This window comes from Passer montanus, unplaced genomic scaffold, assembly GCF_014805655.1.
Source record: "Passer montanus isolate IOZ18808 unplaced genomic scaffold, ASM1480565v1 scaffold23, whole genome shotgun sequence".
Lineage (NCBI taxonomy): Eukaryota > Metazoa > Chordata > Aves > Passeriformes > Passeridae > Passer > Passer montanus.
In genome coordinates, this window is record NW_024366926.1 from 12,009,325 (window position 1) to 12,026,614 (window position 17,290).

Here is a 17,290-nt window from a genome sequence, read left to right on the forward strand (position 1 = left end):
GGCGGGGCAGCCCGGGCTCGGCTCGCGCCGCGGCCGAACGGGGAGCCGCAGCCTCCGAGAGCTGCGCTGGCTCCCCCGCCCCGCTCTTCCCCCAGGAATGGCACAGGGACATCCGGGGCTGGGGCTGGCAGGTTATGGACAAGCCGAGCGCAGGAGCTGTGCCGTTTGCAGGGGAAAGGGGAAACTAAGCAAAGCAGCTGTTTGCAGACAGCAAATAGTGCTAATCTTGCTTTGCTGCTGCATTATCATGTACTTCTGGGAGTACAGCTATGCTGGAATAATCATGGAATTACCAAATGGCTCGGGTTGGCAGGGATCTTATAGATCATCTCCTTCCAACACCCCCGCCATGAGCAAGGCTAGACCAGGCTCCCACAAGCCCTGACCAACCTGGCCTTGGACACTGCCAGGGATGGGGCAGCCACAGCTTCTCTGGGCAACCTGGTCCTGCCTCTGACCCCAGCCAGGGCCTCACCACCCTCACAGCCAGGAATTTCCTCCTAATATCCAACACAACTCTGTCCTCTCTCTGCTCACTCCATGCACTTGTGACAAGTCTCCCTCCAGCTGTCTTGGAGCTCCTTTAGGTACTGAAAGGTATCCCCAGAGCGTTCTCTTCTCCAGGCTGAACAACCTGTTTGAGGCGCAAAGCTGGAGTGAGAAATGAGGTCTAAGCCAGTACTCCAAGGAACATCCTTTGGAGCTCCTTTAGGTACTGAAAGGTCTCCCCAGAGCATTCTCTTCTCCAGCTGAACAACCTGTTTGAGGTGCAAAGCTGGAGTGAGAAATTAGGTCTAAGCCAGTACTCCAAGGAGCATCCAAAGGCAAAACCGTGGAAAAGGAGACCCTGAGAGAACTAGGGACAGAAGGAAAGGCGCTGGGCTGGCAGAGAGCAAGCAGCATGTCAGAACCACCAGTGAGACACAGACCCCTGCTGCAACAGCTCCACATGCTGACTCATGTGGTCTCACACGCTCAGCTGCACGGGCTGAGCAAAGCACAGGACGACACTGGGACGCAGAAAGTACCATCTGGTTCAAAGATCACAGGTAACACCTCATTCTCCTCCTAGTCTATCACCACTTTGGCATAGAATGGACAAAGTTTGATGCTTTTACAATATTAGGGCTTCCTCAGTAAGGGGAACTTACAGTGAAGGGCACCAGGTATTTTCCATAGCTGTGCACTTTGCCAAAAAAGCTGAACAATTAAGCACACGAAAACCTTGTAGTGCAAACACGTGGATATTGAAGCCTGAATTGTTTCAGCCACATAAGGTTTGATAATTTTAGTTAGAAAATATTAACCCACACATCAAGAAGAAACAGAAGATAATCTTTGATGTGCTGCAAAAAATGGGGAGATCGGTGTTAAAGGCAACAGGAAATATGGAGAAATGCAGAAATAGAAAGAAGCTATTCTGTGAAGCTGTACACATTAGCTCTTGTCAGTGCGGTCTGGAACCAACACTGAGAAAGATTCAACAGTTCTCAATACTCCCATTAAAATGGTAAATGAAGTTTTAAAAAATAAAATCCAGCATAGCTATCTTAACAGATCTCTTTCTGTACATTCCCTCCCCCTTCAAATTAATTGCATTATGCTTCCACATCTGACATTAAATGACTAATGTGACCTACATCATTATTCTGAGACCAAAGCAAGCAGTGGCTGTGTGCGCATCCTGATGGGGCTGGGCACTCTGAACCCTGCAGCACAAAACACACACCAAGTGCAACACGAAGGACTCAGGAGTGATGAAAGCTAGGAAATTGCTGCATTGAAATATGTGGCATGAAACATTCATTTGTTTTTCCCCATTCCTGCTTCTCTCATTTTCCAGATACATCTAAGTTGTTTCATTCATAGCAAATGCAATCAATAATGCTTTTAGCTCCAACTGCAGTAAGAGTTCAGCATAATACTGCACCCACTTCAAATCTAACCCTTTCTGGAATTACACAGGAGCAAATCCCAAGTGCAAAAGAAACTCTGGAGCAGGCCCAGCACAGCCATGGAGGAGGGGTTTTTAATAACGAAATACACATAATACACACATGCATTGGAGCTTTGGGAAGGAGGAGGAAACCAGCAATATTTCAAGGCTGCTTAGTGAATTGGGTGTCAAAGCAGCTCTTAGGGGGAGCAGGTCATTTCACTAATTAAAGCTGTTCTTCCATGTTTCATTTTCTGACATTTGAGCAGTCCAGTTGCCTTGCCACCGGCAGAATGGAACTGAGCTCAGGCCAGAGGCTGTTCGCTTGTGATTCAGCTCAAATTAAAAATATACAAATAAAAAGCTAAAGTGACAGGTTACTGCCCAAAGATGCATCCATGTCCACTGAGCTTCAGAAATGCTTTGTCCAATATGGATTTAAATTATATTTCTTACCTAGTTAACAAAAAGGAGTAGCCAAAACCACCTGCCATCCAGAACAAGGAGCTTTCTCCTGCTAGGAATGTTTCAAGGGTGTCACCATTAAATAAATTCTCTGCACAGCAACAGGCTACTAGAGAAAAATATTCTCTCCAGCATCCATCCGTTCAGAACTAAGTTCAGAAAAACCAGCTGTGAGAAAAGCCCTTCATGGACTGTCTCCTAAACCACTAAAGAACAATTTTCACCTTCCAGGCAGAACAAGCCACAGAGCAGCAGCTGCCGAGTGCAATTAGCCCGGGGCTACAGAGAAGCTTTGGGCTACTGGAGACCAGAGCCCGCTGTGTTTCAAAGGCAACAAGGTTCATCTGGGGGGTTTCAAGTTTTATTCTCCATGATAGTTACTTCATGAAGATAACAGCAGCAGTGAGCCTGGAGATCCTTCCCAATAGGGACTGCTCCTGAAGGGATGGACCAGAAATTTTGTAGAAGCAGATCCATATTCCTCCCAGGGGAGGCTCCACCTGCAAAGAGGGCTAGGCAACATCTACCCACAGATTTGGTCTCCACCTTAGCTATCACCACAAACCCCAAACCAAATACCTCAGAATCACTTTGACCAAGCAATGGGAAAAGGAAAGAAAAAAGAGAGTGCTTAGGTCTTTGACTTCTGCTTCCTAAACCTAGGAGTTTTGGATGGACACCCGTCAGGAAACCTCACATGGCCAAATTAACAAGTGAAGGATGCTGGGGAATAATTTTTTGCTTCAAAGGGTGACTTCAAACAATTGTTCTACACTCTATCCATTTGTTTTTCTACTGTTTGTTTCCCCTTTCCTTCCCCTCAAAGCCTTACTGGTAAAGGAATCTAACTTCATTTAGAGAGCCAGCAAAAGGAAGCTGGCTGGTATTGGTTCATTTCCAGCATTATGTCTTCCTAATTAAATTTCTGTGCATCTCTGTTCAGCGTTAGGGCCACAAGTGAAGGAGGTGTCTCCTGCAGTTCAGCCACCAGCATGAGCCAACCTAAGGCTTTTTCCAAAGCTCTCAACAGGAACAAGCAGCTTTCCAACAAACCTAACAATTCCCTGGGGAGCTGGAACCACAACAGACAGCTTCCCTTAGCATTCCCAGAGATGACCACAAGCACAGATCTACAGACCGGATCTACTCTGCAGTATCCTGAAAAACTGATTCTGATTTTTCCCGCAAGAGAAACTGTAGTCTTATCACATCAATTCATCCTACAGCCTGTGGGAATCAAAGCTACAGTGTACACTCACTGGGATAACAAAATTTGCTATAAAGCACAAACTTGGAAAAATCACATTTTTCTTAATTGAGTACAACTTTTCCTCAGGCTTTCACCTACCCCCAAGGGATGCTTGCTATCTTCTGGGATTAAACTCACTGCAGAAGCCTTTGGAGTGCACCAAGAGCTGCTTACTCTTGCACATAGGCCATTCTCAAGCCAAATTTATTGAAAATACTTTTCCCACTGAATCTGAGGAAACTTATTAAAAAAACCTTTTTTTCATAGCTGGAAATCCCCCACGATAGCTGGGAGACAGTGCATGAAGGAAAATGAGGAGAGCCTGAAGTCAAAGAGTAAGATGATGGCAGGAGGCAGTGTGAACAGGGAGGATTTTTGTAGTGTCTCCTTCTTCCACTTGAAAATAAAAAGAGTTCTGGGTATTGAGATACACTCCCTCAGCCTACGGATGAATTTGGACTTCTAAACAAAAGCTTCTTGTTAAACAGCAACTATTAGAAACGAAAACAGCCTTCGCACACTATATATTTTAATGGAACCATCCTTGACATGCAATATGAAGGCGAACTCGTTTCCTGACAGCCTGACTCAGTCTAATGGACTCGAGGCTGCAGTTTTTCCACTCCTCCCAGTGACTTGTTGCAATGGAGATGAGTGCTCTGCGTGCAGCAATGCCATCTTCTGGCACAGTTCCTGTGAGAAAGGCCACTTGCTGAATACCACTAGAAGAAAGCTCCTGTTTCGGGAAAACAGAGACTCAGGCTCCACAATAAATCTGGAATATTTCCTCTCTCCACTGCACTTGCTGTTGGGCTCTAATTGTTCAAGAGCATGGAGCGAAGCAGAGGGAGCACACACAGTGTGTGGCTCAAGTGTCTCCTCAAGGCCAAGTGCCAAGCACAGCGCTGGGAGCGAGCATTGACAGGTTGAAAACGGGGATGAGTCCAAAGCCCATCCATGGAGGAGTCTGGCAGGAAGGGCAAGCAGTCACCCAGAGCCAGCTCTGCACGTCCCTGGGAAAATCAGCAAGCACTTCACACGTCTGACTTTTTAACTTCTGTGTTCCCAGACAGAGAATCTATATTAAGCAACAGCAAAGATGGAAAACGTGCTCTATTTACACTGAGGAAATAAACGGGCTGGCAATCCATGACTTCCTCACCATTCTCATTTGCTCCTGAACAACCTCCATTTGGCCTACAGAGGTGGAGTAGGACAGTCTTAGGACAAGATTTCCCACTAAATTCAATACCTGTGCTTCTTTTTTTCCCCCCCAAAGCTTGCAAGGTTCACACTACAAGCATGTATTGAGAGTACAGATTTTAGTCTGAGAAAAATCAGATCTTATGTGGTTCTAGTCTTAAAAAATACCTGAGAAGACACAACTGTGGAATTCTTATCTGCTGTGTCATTTGATACCAAAATTCCTCCCTGGGAATGCAGAGGTGCTAACCTGGCAATCTGAGCCAAAAAGCCCATGCTCTGCTGCTTCTAAGATAGCCACAGCAGTGAGGTGATGACCAGCCAATTGCACTCAATTCCTTTTCCTCTCTTCATTTCATTCTGCAACTCATCCCAAAATCTAAAGAAAATACTTCGCAACACCCGTAAAACACCAATTTCATTTTCACTCAACCACTGAAAAAAATAATTAAAGGAATTGGGTTTTGTGACTGAAGTCAACCATGCTGGTTCTCAGGTATTCGCTCATTTAAAAAGTACCCTTTCACATATTTATTCAATAAAAGAAGAGTGTTTCTTTAAATGTTTACACTTTCATGTATCAGCAAGATATTTTGGGCCGCAATTTGTCGACAGTCAGACAAAGCCAAAATTGTTCTGCTTTCTTTTCCAGTTGCTTTGATGCCTTCCATTGTTTTTCCTTTGCTTCTTTCCCACTGTCAGTTTTGTTTACCTCTTCTCTCTCCCATGAATCTTGCAATTCCCATAAAAAGGGGCCTTCCCCAATTTCCCTGTACAAAAATTATCCCCTTCTGCTATTGCTCTAAGGTAAAAGCAGTTTTTACAGAGGGCCCCCTCTGTGAGGAGTATTGCCTTGCTCAATGCTTGTAATTTATCTCTTAACAAATGGTTTGTGCAAAAAAAAAAAAAGGCAACCAGAAAACATTTATTTTAGAGAAAATTTTACTGGTTACTTTTTAAAGAAGAGTCTCATAGGTTTTGGACTTGAAAGCAGATACATGACAAATATCACCAAAACAGTTTTCTGAGCCCTTCAAGTCCCACATTGCTGCCTTATGGTGGTGAATAAGTTAACTGGCTGTCACATCAAAAGTGTCATTTTTTAAAAAAACCCTAACCTTTCAATCTGAGTTTCCAGTGGTGATGCTCACAAACCCCAGGTTTGTTTTAGTGTCAGTTTTAAAGAACAGCCACTTTGGCAAACCAGACTGTCAGAATCTGGCAGCATCTTGGCCTGGCATGACTCAAGGCTGTGCCCTGACAAAAACACCTTCCAAACCACACTGTTAAAGCATTAGAAGGAAATAAGAGGAAGAAATCCAGCTTTGGAGCCATCAGAGCTCCTGTAGGAGATAACTGAATAATTTAAACATTAAAGTTGCATCTGTGGAAAATGTGTATGGGAAATGTCTGTCTGAAATGAATTCTTAGGTGACCGACAAAGAGAAAGCTCTGAGTAAACTGCTTCCCATAACAAGCTGTGTCTAGATGCTCTCATTCCCATAGATTCCCATTAGACCAAGGTCATCAGTTACAGATATGTTGCATTCTCTCAACAATCCTTGCTAGTTGATAATAATTCACTATCAGAAATTTTATGTCTCATCTTTGACAATTTTGAATGTGCCCAGAGGAAAATGCTTTGATCAGGCTCCCTGCTGACGTTTTGGCTGGGAGAAGGGACACATGTATGGAGGCCTGGCCTACAGCTCAAGTGCATTTTTCAAAAGCTATTTTGATTTATCTGGTAGACCATTCCATAAAAAACAGCCAGGCAGGCACTTCCAAGAAAACAACACTATTACTGGAAATATCTTTGGCTAAATAGAACTTACCCTCTGGACACATTTACATAACAACCACCAGCCCTGGCCCAACATATGTAGTAAATGGAACAAACAGGCAACCACAATCACCCAAAACACAAGGCTGAAGAGCTGACACAGTCAGGTTTGGGTTTAAGGCCCTTTAAGCCAAGCATCCTGTTTATTTCTCCCTCTGTGGGGGAAACCAGTCATTCAAAATAATAATGCTTGGGACTTGCTGCCCAAATTCTCAATCACTGCCTGATTTTGCTTTTTAAGAGTATTTGAATGCTGAGGTTTTGCAATCATCAAGCAACACAGCCAATAGCACAGTTATGTCTAGAAAACACACAAAAGCTGTAGAATCAGCAATACCCCCAACAGGGCAATCAGTACAGAAATGGTGCTACTGACATTTTGGAAGCTGTATATTTATTTTTCTTTTAAAAAGCTATAAATATCAAGCTTAAAGCTGCTCCAGCATCTCAGTGATTGATGCATTAATACATATGAAACCAGGATGAAAAGCTCATTTTTTTGATCTTACCATTCTATCTCACCAGTGGCACCTTGAAGTTAACCACACTTCCAGTACAGCTGTGCCTGCAAGCAGTTGATAATCCAGCAGGGCGATTCCAGAGGTGAGGATACAAACTGTCATGCCTGGGTGCAGGTGTTTGAAAGAAAAAGCTATATCCTTACCTCAGCTCTAGCAACTTTCTTCCATGTGAGCAAACAGCAGGCTGCCTGACAAGCTTTTGCAGAGACATGGGAAATCCAGATCTGGTCTCCAATACTTTTAAATTCATCCTCTCACAAAGTAAAAAAAAAAAAAAAAATTACCAACAATGAAAACTATGTTGCTAATTTCAAGATCTCATTATCTGAGAGTTCTTGCCATGCAAGTCTATTCACATGTCCAACCTTTGCTGGCTCTGGCAAACCTACAGTAAATAAAGGCTTCCAATACCCAGCATATGAAAAAGCTTAGGAATTACAAACTAAATTGAATTAAAAAGCACTTAGGGCCCAGTGTAACAATTCTGCAGCTCAGTGGCTGATCACAGTGGGTATTTTCCTGCTGGGTTATCTCTTCAGAGGCTGTCCAGCCACACAAAGCAGGGCTCTTGACCCAGTGCAGAGGTTTAACTACAGTCCTTCCTTGGCAGGGGCATTTAAAAACCTGAGGAAAGCACAGAGGACAGCGTAAACACATTTGTACACAGAATATCTGAAATGCGTACGCTGTTCAAATATTTGGCTAGTTACAGGATTTTTCTTCTCAAGTTCATGCATCTGGGTAAACACGAGCATTTCCCACGTCCACTGGTGTCCAAATTCCTCATCAGACTCGAGGCTGCAGTTTTTCCACTCCTCCCAGTGACTTGTTGCAATGGAGATGAGTGCTCTGCGTGCAGCAATGCCATCTTCTGGCACAGTTCCTGTGAGAAAGGCCACTTGCTGAATACCACGAGAAGAAAGCTCCTGTTTCGGGAAAACAGAGACTCAGGCTCCACAATAAATCTGGAATATTTCCTCTCTCCACTGCACTTGCTGTTGGGCTCTAATTGTTCAAGAGCATGGAGCGAAGCAGAGGGAGCACACACAGTGTGTGGCTCAAGTGTCTCCTCAAGGCCAAGTGCCAAGCACAGCGCTGGGAGCGAGCATTGACAGGTTGAAAACGGGGATGAGTCCAAAGCCCATCCATGGAGGAGTCTGGCAGGAAGGGCAAGCAGTCACCCAGAGCCAGCTCTGCACGTCCCTGGGAAAATCAGCAAGCACTTCACACGTCTGACTTTTTAACTTCTGTGTTCCCAGACAGAGAATCTATATTAAGCAACAGCAAAGATGGAAAACGTGCTCTATATACACTGAGGAAATAAACGGGCTGGCAATCCATGACTTCCTCACCATTCTCATTTGCTCCTGAACAACCTCCATTTGGCCTACAGAGGTGGAGTAGGACAGTCTTAGGACAAGATTTCCCACTAAATTCAATACCTGTGCTTCTTTTTTTCCCCCCCAAAGCTTGCAAGGTTCACACTACAAGCATGTATTGAGAGTACAGATTTTAGTCTGAGAAAAATCAGATCTTATGTGGTTCTAGTCTTAAAAAATACCTGAGAAGACACAACTGTGGAATTCTTATCTGCTGTGTCATTTGATACCAAAATTCCTCCCTGGGAATGCAGAGGTGCTAACCTGGCAATCTGAGCCAAAAAGCCCATGCTCTGCTGCTTCTAAGATAGCCACAGCAGTGAGGTGATGACCAGCCAATTGCATTCAATTCCTTTTCCTCTCTTCATTTCATTCTGCAACTCATCCCAAAATCTAAAGAAAATACTTCGCAACACCCGTAAAACACCAATTTCATTTTCACTCAACCACTGAAAAAAATAATTAAAGGAATTGGGTTTTGTGACTGAAGTCAGCCATGCTGGTTCTCAGGCATTCGCTCATTTAAAAAGTACCCTTTCACATATTTATTCAATAAAAGAAGAGTGTTTCTTTAAATGTTTACACTTTCATGTATCAGCAAGATATTTTGGGCCGCAATTTGTCGACAGTCAGACAAAGCCAAAATTGTTCTGCTTTCTTTTCCAGTTGCTTTGATGCCTTCCATTGTTTTTCCTTTGCTTCTTTCCCACTGTCAGTTTTGTTTACCTCTTCTCTCTCCCATGAATCTTGCAATTCCCATAAAAAGGGGCCTTCCCCAATTTCCCTGTACAAAAATTATCCCCTTCTGCTATTGCTCTAAGGTAAAAGCAGTTTTTACAGAGGGCCCCCTCTGTGAGGAGTATTGCCTTGCTCAATGCTTGTAATTTATCTCTTAACAAACGGTTTGTGCAAAAAAAAAAAAAAAAGGCAACCAGAAAACATTTATTTTAGAGAAAATTTTACTGGTTACTTTTTAAAGAAGAGTCTCATAGGTTTTGGACTTGAAAGCAGATACATGACAAATATCACCAAAACAGTTTTCTGAGCCCTTCAAGTCCCACATTGCTGCCTTATGGTGGTGAATAAGTTAACTGGCTGTCACATCAAAAGTGTCATTTTTTAAAAAAACCCTAACCTTTCAATCTGAGTTTCCAGTGGTGATGCTCACAAACCCCAGGTTTGTTTTAGTGTCAGTTTTAAAGAACAGCCACTTTGGCAAACCAGACTGTCAGAATCTGGCAGCATCTTGGCCTGGCATGACTCAAGGCTGTGCCCTGACAAAAACACCTTCCAAACCACACTGTTAAAGCATTAGAAGGAAATAAGAGGAAGAAATCCAGCTTTGGAGCCATCAGAGCTCCTGTAGGAGATAACTGAATAATTTAAACATTAAAGATGCATCTGTGGAAAATGTGTATGGGAAATGTCTGTCTGAAATGAATTCTTAGGTGACCGACAAAGAGAAAGCTCTGAGTAAACTGCTTCCCATAACAAGCTGTGTCTAGATGCTCTCATTCCCATAGATTCCCATTAGACCAAGGTCATCAGTTACAGATATGTTGCATTCTCTCAACAATCCTTGCTAGTTGATAATAATTCACTATCAGAAATTTTATGTCTCATCTTTGACAATTTTGAATGTGCCCAGAGGAAAATGCTTTGATCAGGCTCCCTGCTGACGTTTTGGCTGGGAGAAGGGACACATGTATGGAGGCCTGGCCTACAGCTCAAGTGCATTTTTCAAAAGCTATTTTGATTTATCTGGTAGACCATTCCATAAAAAACAGCCAGGCAGGCACTTCCAAGAAAACAACACTATTACTGGAAATATCTTTGGTTAAATAGAACTTACCCTCTGGACACATTTACATAACAACCACCAGCCCTGGCCCAACATATGTAGTAAATGGAACAAACAGGCAACCACAATCACCCAAAACACAAGGCTGAAGAGCTGACATAGTCAGGTTTGGGTTTAAGGCCCTTTAAGCCAAGCATCCTGTTTATTTCTCCCTCTGTGGGGGAAACCAGTCATTCAAAATAATAATGCTTGGGACTTGCTGCCCAAATTCTCAATCACTGCCTGATTTTGCTTTTTAAGAGTATTTGAATGCTGAGGTTTTGCAATCATCAAGCAACACAGCCAATAGCACAGTTATGTCTAGAAAACACACAAAAGCTGTAGAATCAGCAATACCCCCAACAGGGCAATCAGTACAGAAATGGTGCTACTGACATTTTGGAAGCTGTATATTTATTTTTCTTTTAAAAAGCTATAAATATCAAGCTTAAAGCTGCTCCAGCATCTCAGTGATTGATGCATTAATACATATGAAACCAGGATGAAAAGCTCATTTTTTTGATCTTACCATTCTATCTCACCAGTGGCACCTTGAAGTTAACCACACTTCCAGTACAGCTGTGCCTGCAAGCAGTTGATAATCCAGCAGGGCGATTCCAGAGGTGAGGATACAAACTGTCACGCCTGGGTGCAGGTGTTTGAAAGAAAAAGCTATATCCTTACCTCAGCTCTAGCAACTTTCTTCCATGTGAGCAAACAGCAGGCTGCCTGACAAGCTTTTGCAGAGACATGGGAAATCCAGATCTGGTCTCCAATACTTTTAAATTCATCCTCTCACAAAGTAAAAAAAAAAAAAAATTACCAACAATGAAAACTATGTTGCTAATTTCAAGATCTCATTATCTGAGAGTTCTTGCCATGCAAGTCTATTCACATGTCCAACCTTTGCTGGCTCTGGCAAACCTACAGTAAATAAAGGCTTCCAATACCCAGCATATGAAAAAGCTTAGGAATTACAAACTAAATTGAATTAAAAAGCACTTAGGGCCCAGTGTAACAATTCTGCAGCTCAGTGGCTGATCACAGTGGGTATTTTCCTGCTGGGTTATCTCTTCAGAGGCTGTCCAGCCACACAAAGCAGGGCTCTTGACCCAGTGCAGAGGTTTAACTACAGTCCTTCCTTGGCAGGGGCATTTAAAAACCTGAGGAAAGCACAGAGGACAGCGTAAACACATTTGTACACAGAATATCTGAAATGCGTACGCTGTTCAAATATTTGGCTAGTTACAGGATTTTTCTTCTCAAGTTCATGCATCTGGGTAAACACGAGCATTTCCCACGTCCACTGGTGTCCAAATTCCTCATCAGCAATCCCAACAATGTAAATTTGGAGTCGGAAGTGAAATATTTGTCGTGTCAACTAGCACACAGCAGCAATAGTGTTTGTGTCTGGCAATACAGCCAAACAGTGGGCTCTGATGGCAACACCCAGGCTGGTGGTCCTTTTGTTTGTTTGTGTTAATAGTTGTAGGGGGTTTTTTCCTCATATTCAGGGTAACACCAAATGGTCTTGAATCGCTGCACTCTGAACATCAAGTAAACCCAAACAAGGCAACTCTGTGGAGCTTACATTTGGGGTCACAGATGGTGTAGCTGTGGCTGCACACCACGTTTCAGAGCTGCTTTGAGGCTGTTTTCTGTGGAACAGGAGCTCGATGCCAGCTGAGCAGAGCACTTGTCAGGTAAAACAGGATTACTGGATGTTCCTTCCTCAAGAGGGCGAGACATGAGTGCTCATGGCAGGGAATCATCATTGATGACAACTCATCTCAAAAACCTGAGACAGGCTTCTTGGTATTTTCTTTTTTATTTTAAACTGACACAGATGCTGATCTGCCCTTTAAAAACTGACTTCTGTTGTATCTCCCATGGGTGACACAGACAAACAAAAAGCTGCCTAAATCAAGACATGAGTAACTTTACCTGCGGCTTTCACTTAGACTTAGGGAACAGAAGATACCCATCTTTCCTGATACCTTTTCCAACTGCGGTGGCCACGTGGAAAATGTGTGAAATTTTCACATGAGTTTTCCAGCTCCACAGCAGAGTAACTTTTCAGTCTGACAACTGAACCAATCCATCCACAGGAGGGATAGAAAACCAACAGAAAATGCCAAGTGCAAATCCTTGTCCAGTGTGTTCGTGTTACAAGAGAAGAATTTCTCCAAATGTCTACTGATTTCTATATGCTTGTTTATGTTCATCTGAATTTGCTACTCATAGTGCATAAATTATATAAATTATACATTAAATGGGCTCTGAGTGAAACATATCATCATTAACATAATTAAAAACGCAAGAGAAGTGTTACCTTTTATAGTTATTCCGTGGCTTCCACTGGATCTTAAGTATAAAAAAGTCAATGGCTCAGCTGTCATAATCTATGTTACCATGGTAAGTGTTCTGCCATACATAATTCCATCTGCCTACAAACAGGGACCAAAAATACATATTTGTGTCATCTCTAAAGGGGAAGGTTTTATTTTTCACTCCTATATCAAAGAAAACACATCTATATTGGTAACTGCATTTAGGTCAGGGTTATTTTATGACAAGTACAGTCAATATGCCAATTACAGATATCAAGGCTTTAAGAAACATTCTAGAAACCACCCATTTCTAGCAAGGAATTTTTACTGTCTTTGATTTCTCAATACCTACTTCTCCTGCTCTAATCCTTTCAGCTTCCTACAATATGAAAACATTTCTTTTGAATGTACCTTAAGCCGGTATTTTCATATTTTTTCCTTCCAGATAAGTGTGTCATAATGTGCTATTCTAGCAATCTCACTGGAAAAGTAAGTCAGGAGGGGTCACTACAATTTTTTTACCAAGTCTATGATAGATATGCTGCCTAGTAGATCTTGAAAAACACATATTGCCACCAGCAAAAGGACATCATGGAAACCTTCAACTATCTTTCAACAAAAAGCAGTGTTCTCTTTGGAATAAGACTTGAAATAGCCTTTTTTACAACACTGGACATTCCACAGGTGAGCAGCCGTGTCAGGTACAAAATAATTTCTCTTGGGAATTGTTTAACAAAGATAGTGTATATTCTGAAACAATGAGCCACCAGCCACTTACGGATTAATTCCTCAGGTTGCAGGTACAAGCCTTAGAAACCCCATTTAAAACCCATCTGAACTAAAAACCAAGACAAAATGGGTATTGATACAGCATTATCTCCCCAACCCCTTACACACATTCAGTTTACATCAAGATGTGTTACAACATCAGCTCACTTACTCTAAACAATCCTTGGCAGTGCATTCCAGAAGTAGAATTTAACTAAAAAGTATTAAAAACCTGCTCTTTATGCAGACCTGAAGTTGGCTGCCCTTAAGTGAATACAATTCTGTTACTTCAGAATCAGCAAAGTCTAAACAAGAGATTTCAAGCTGTAGCTGAAACTAAGGTGACCAGCTCCCTCAAACCTTAGTTGTATAGCAGCAGGACTGGGCAGACAATTGCTTTATGCTTTGGGGTTGGTTTGTCATAGCAACAGTGCTCGAGGGTTCACTAGGAGCTTGTTTTTACAAAACATGGCATTTCCAGGATTTCACATTGATGGGTCATAATTAGGATCACGGTCATTGTGACATTCTATTACTCATTTTAAAAAAACCCACAGCGTTGCTCAGCAATTTTCTCTGAAATGAATCTCTGATCTGCAAAACCTTGATGAAAAGGGAAAGAGAAATCACAGAGGCAACACAGCCATACTCTGGGGGGGGAATTGTTGCAGGGAGGAGAGAAGCATGCTGCACTTATACACCCCATAAAGCTCAGCGCCACAGCTCCCACAGGCACCACTCCAGTTAAAGCTCCATGGGACAGCAGCAGGAGAGACTGGCTTTGCTCAGCTTGCCAATGCCTCAAAGGACAGCTCCTCGGAGAGGTTTAAATAACTTCCCTTGCAGAACAGGAAAAGGTGAGCAGCTGCCCTTCAGACGTGTGGGAGGCAGCTCCAGGTGAAGGTCTAGGTCTGTGTGCACCCTCCAAAACAGGCGCAGCCAGAAGCAGGCTGACAGGTGCACAGAATACCAAACTAAGTTTAGTTGCAGCAAAGGCTGTGTCAGGTCACATTACGGATCGCCAGAGCTTTCTTCCACCCCAGCACCACTCTTGGAGATGCCAGTGTTTGCCCCTCACCTCTGCACTGAATCATCAGCAATCAGGTGTCTTTAAAAACACCATTGCAAAGGACGCCCCGGGTTTGTCAAGTGATGAAGGGCTTCAAGAAGGGAGCAGCAACAGCTTAGTCCAAGCACGAGTGCCAAGAGCAGCGCCAATCTGGGGGATGAGAGGTCATCACTCATTAGCCCATGCTGAGTATGTAATTGATTAAGTAATTCCGTGCTATAAAAATAGAGCACCAATTGATTTTCTGCAATGCCTGCACCTTGTACCAAATCTCACCACCACCACCTCCAAAACCTGTCACACAAAACGCTTTGATATAGATTTCATACACATTTGCTTTACTAAATATAGACTCCCTTCTTCGAGCTGAACAAACAGAAGGGGAACTGGCAGCAACTGGAGCCAAAAGGAGTTTTGCAGAGGTAATTTTACTTCTATATATTTATACCCAACTCTTCTGGCTCCCTGCTTGCCCTGACTTACCCACCTGTCACTTTTTGAACCATAAGGCTTTACCCTTTTTCATTTTAGTGTCACTGAAACTTAAGACCTCTTGTTCTTCTAACCCTCTTTTTAAAAATAAATAATTTTCTCTAATTGCATCCTTACAATAAAAAACTTTTAAAACAAGTTTCTTGTTTGGGCCTTTTGCTAGCTTCAGCCAGTGATCCATTGTGATGATTACTATAAAGCTGATTATGAAATTCCCCCTCTAATGGTGAAGTGGCACATGCAACATCGTACTATTCCTGTAATAGGAATGGGATGAGTGCTCACGTAGCAGGAATCTGGGCTCCTGCTCCAAAGACCTTCCCAAGCCATGCTGACCATTTGCAAACAAATACACATGAAATCTGACAACTCCAAACAGGCCGTTGTGAAACTTTCAGCCTCAAATTTGCACATTGCTTATGCAAGGCTCGCACCCAGCAGGTAGAAAGTCTATTATCCATTGCTTTCAGCACTCTGTAACCCCTGGGAACAGCCTGTTCTTGCTCTCAGTAAGGGCTGAAGAAGGTTGTGCTGACATTCGCTCGGCATGGGGGGTAAAAATAGGACTGCAATGGCATCTTTTCATCAATTATTGTCATCTGACAAATCATGTGTAGTCTCGGTCCCTGAAAAAGAACCACAGTCAGAAAAATTCAAGCCAGATTCAGGAGTGTCAGCTCTACATTCTGGTTTTCAGGTACATCCCAATAGTGTCCATACCAAAAAAAAAGCTTAAAATTGTTTGGAACATCCTCCTTGTCAAATACCAGCCAGCCAGGAGAGAGCAGAAAATGCACACATCAAGACAACAAAGAACCCAGCAGGGATGCCAGGTAGAGCATTTCCAGTGCAAGCCTCCAACAGCGACAGAAATAGCCTCATTAAAGGGCAGGTTCAGATACAAGGAGCTATTTATAGACAATCTAAGACTAAATTATTAGTGGCACGCTCTGGATCTAAAAATTCCCCGAGTTTACAGTGTTACAGGAGCTGTACATGCAGCATGTGATGCCCCTGAGTGCAAACCCACAGGCTTTGGCTCCTGTGCACCGACCAGCTGCTGCTGCCGGCAGGAACTAAACCCATCCTGAACCGAGGCCAGGCTATTCACACCCAGCCCGAGCAGGTCCGAGTTTTCCAGTTCCCAGAAAGCTCCTGAAAGCCGCCACGAGGGTTGCAGTGCTGCCCCAGGCCTGCCAGCTCCCACCACCCACGCCGGGCACAGATCAGAGGGAAGGGCAGCCTCCGTCACCCAGCGCCGCTGGAGCCTGGCGCGCATTCCCGGGCCCAGCGGCAGCTGGGGGCCACGGGTCACTGCCTGCTGGCAGCCATCCCACACCCAGAGCAGGGGGAAAGCCAGGTTTTAGGAAGATGGAACTACAAACAAAAACGTCTCTGAGTACACTGGCAGAGCCTACAAAGGACACTTCAGAAGAGTTCTGCTTGTGGGATCCAAGAGTCGGTTACTGGCTCGGATCACATACCAAGCACTCCACAATTAATCGCAAAGTTTATTTTTTCCCCTTGGAGTTGCGTGTGTGGGAGTGCATTTGGGGAGAGGGGGTGGTTGTGCTGTTTTTAACCCAAACATTTTAGGTACAAGCTATTTGTGATGGTATGGAGGAGCTGTAAAACTCTAACTGCCTTCAGTTTGCTATTTTCTGAATATACACATATAGATAGATAAATAATCTAGAATTACTTTTTTTCCCTCCTTAAAAAAAACCACCACGAACAACATTTAGAAACAGTGCAGAAGATGAATGAGGTCTGGACAACCTCCCTCTTTTCAGAGGTAAGCTCATAAAACAACACTTCACCCTCTGACCTAACATAAACGACAAGGGTATTTACAGCAGCGTGTCAGCCGCTCGAACCCAGCCAGTCTGAATGCTTGAAATGCATTCCCATCCATCAGATGCCTGTAAGCATCCCATGAGCTTCAAGTTCTCTAACAGGGCTCATGCCAGGACCTCTCACAACTTTTGGAAGATTGACAGGACTTTTGGTTGCACACCATTTCCTCACCTGAATCTGTGCCTCACATACATGCCACATCCTGCTTGTGGCAAAGTTTGGTTTTTACCCCAAAAACATCACCTTCAAACACCCAGATCATCTTAATAAATAAAGCTCAAATGAAGCAAGGGATGCATTTCATAAAGCTTCTCACCAGTTTTCACCAAGCACAGCTT

At 43.4% G+C, this 17,290-nt stretch overlaps 1 protein-coding gene across 1 annotated transcript in view; it reads right to left on the minus strand.

The window, feature by feature from the left end:
• The window catches only part of ANK2 (ankyrin 2), a 282,700-nt gene that overhangs the window by 257,988 nt on the left and 7,422 nt on the right, over positions 1-17,290 (minus strand). The gene's annotated exons all lie outside the window — the stretch shown is intronic.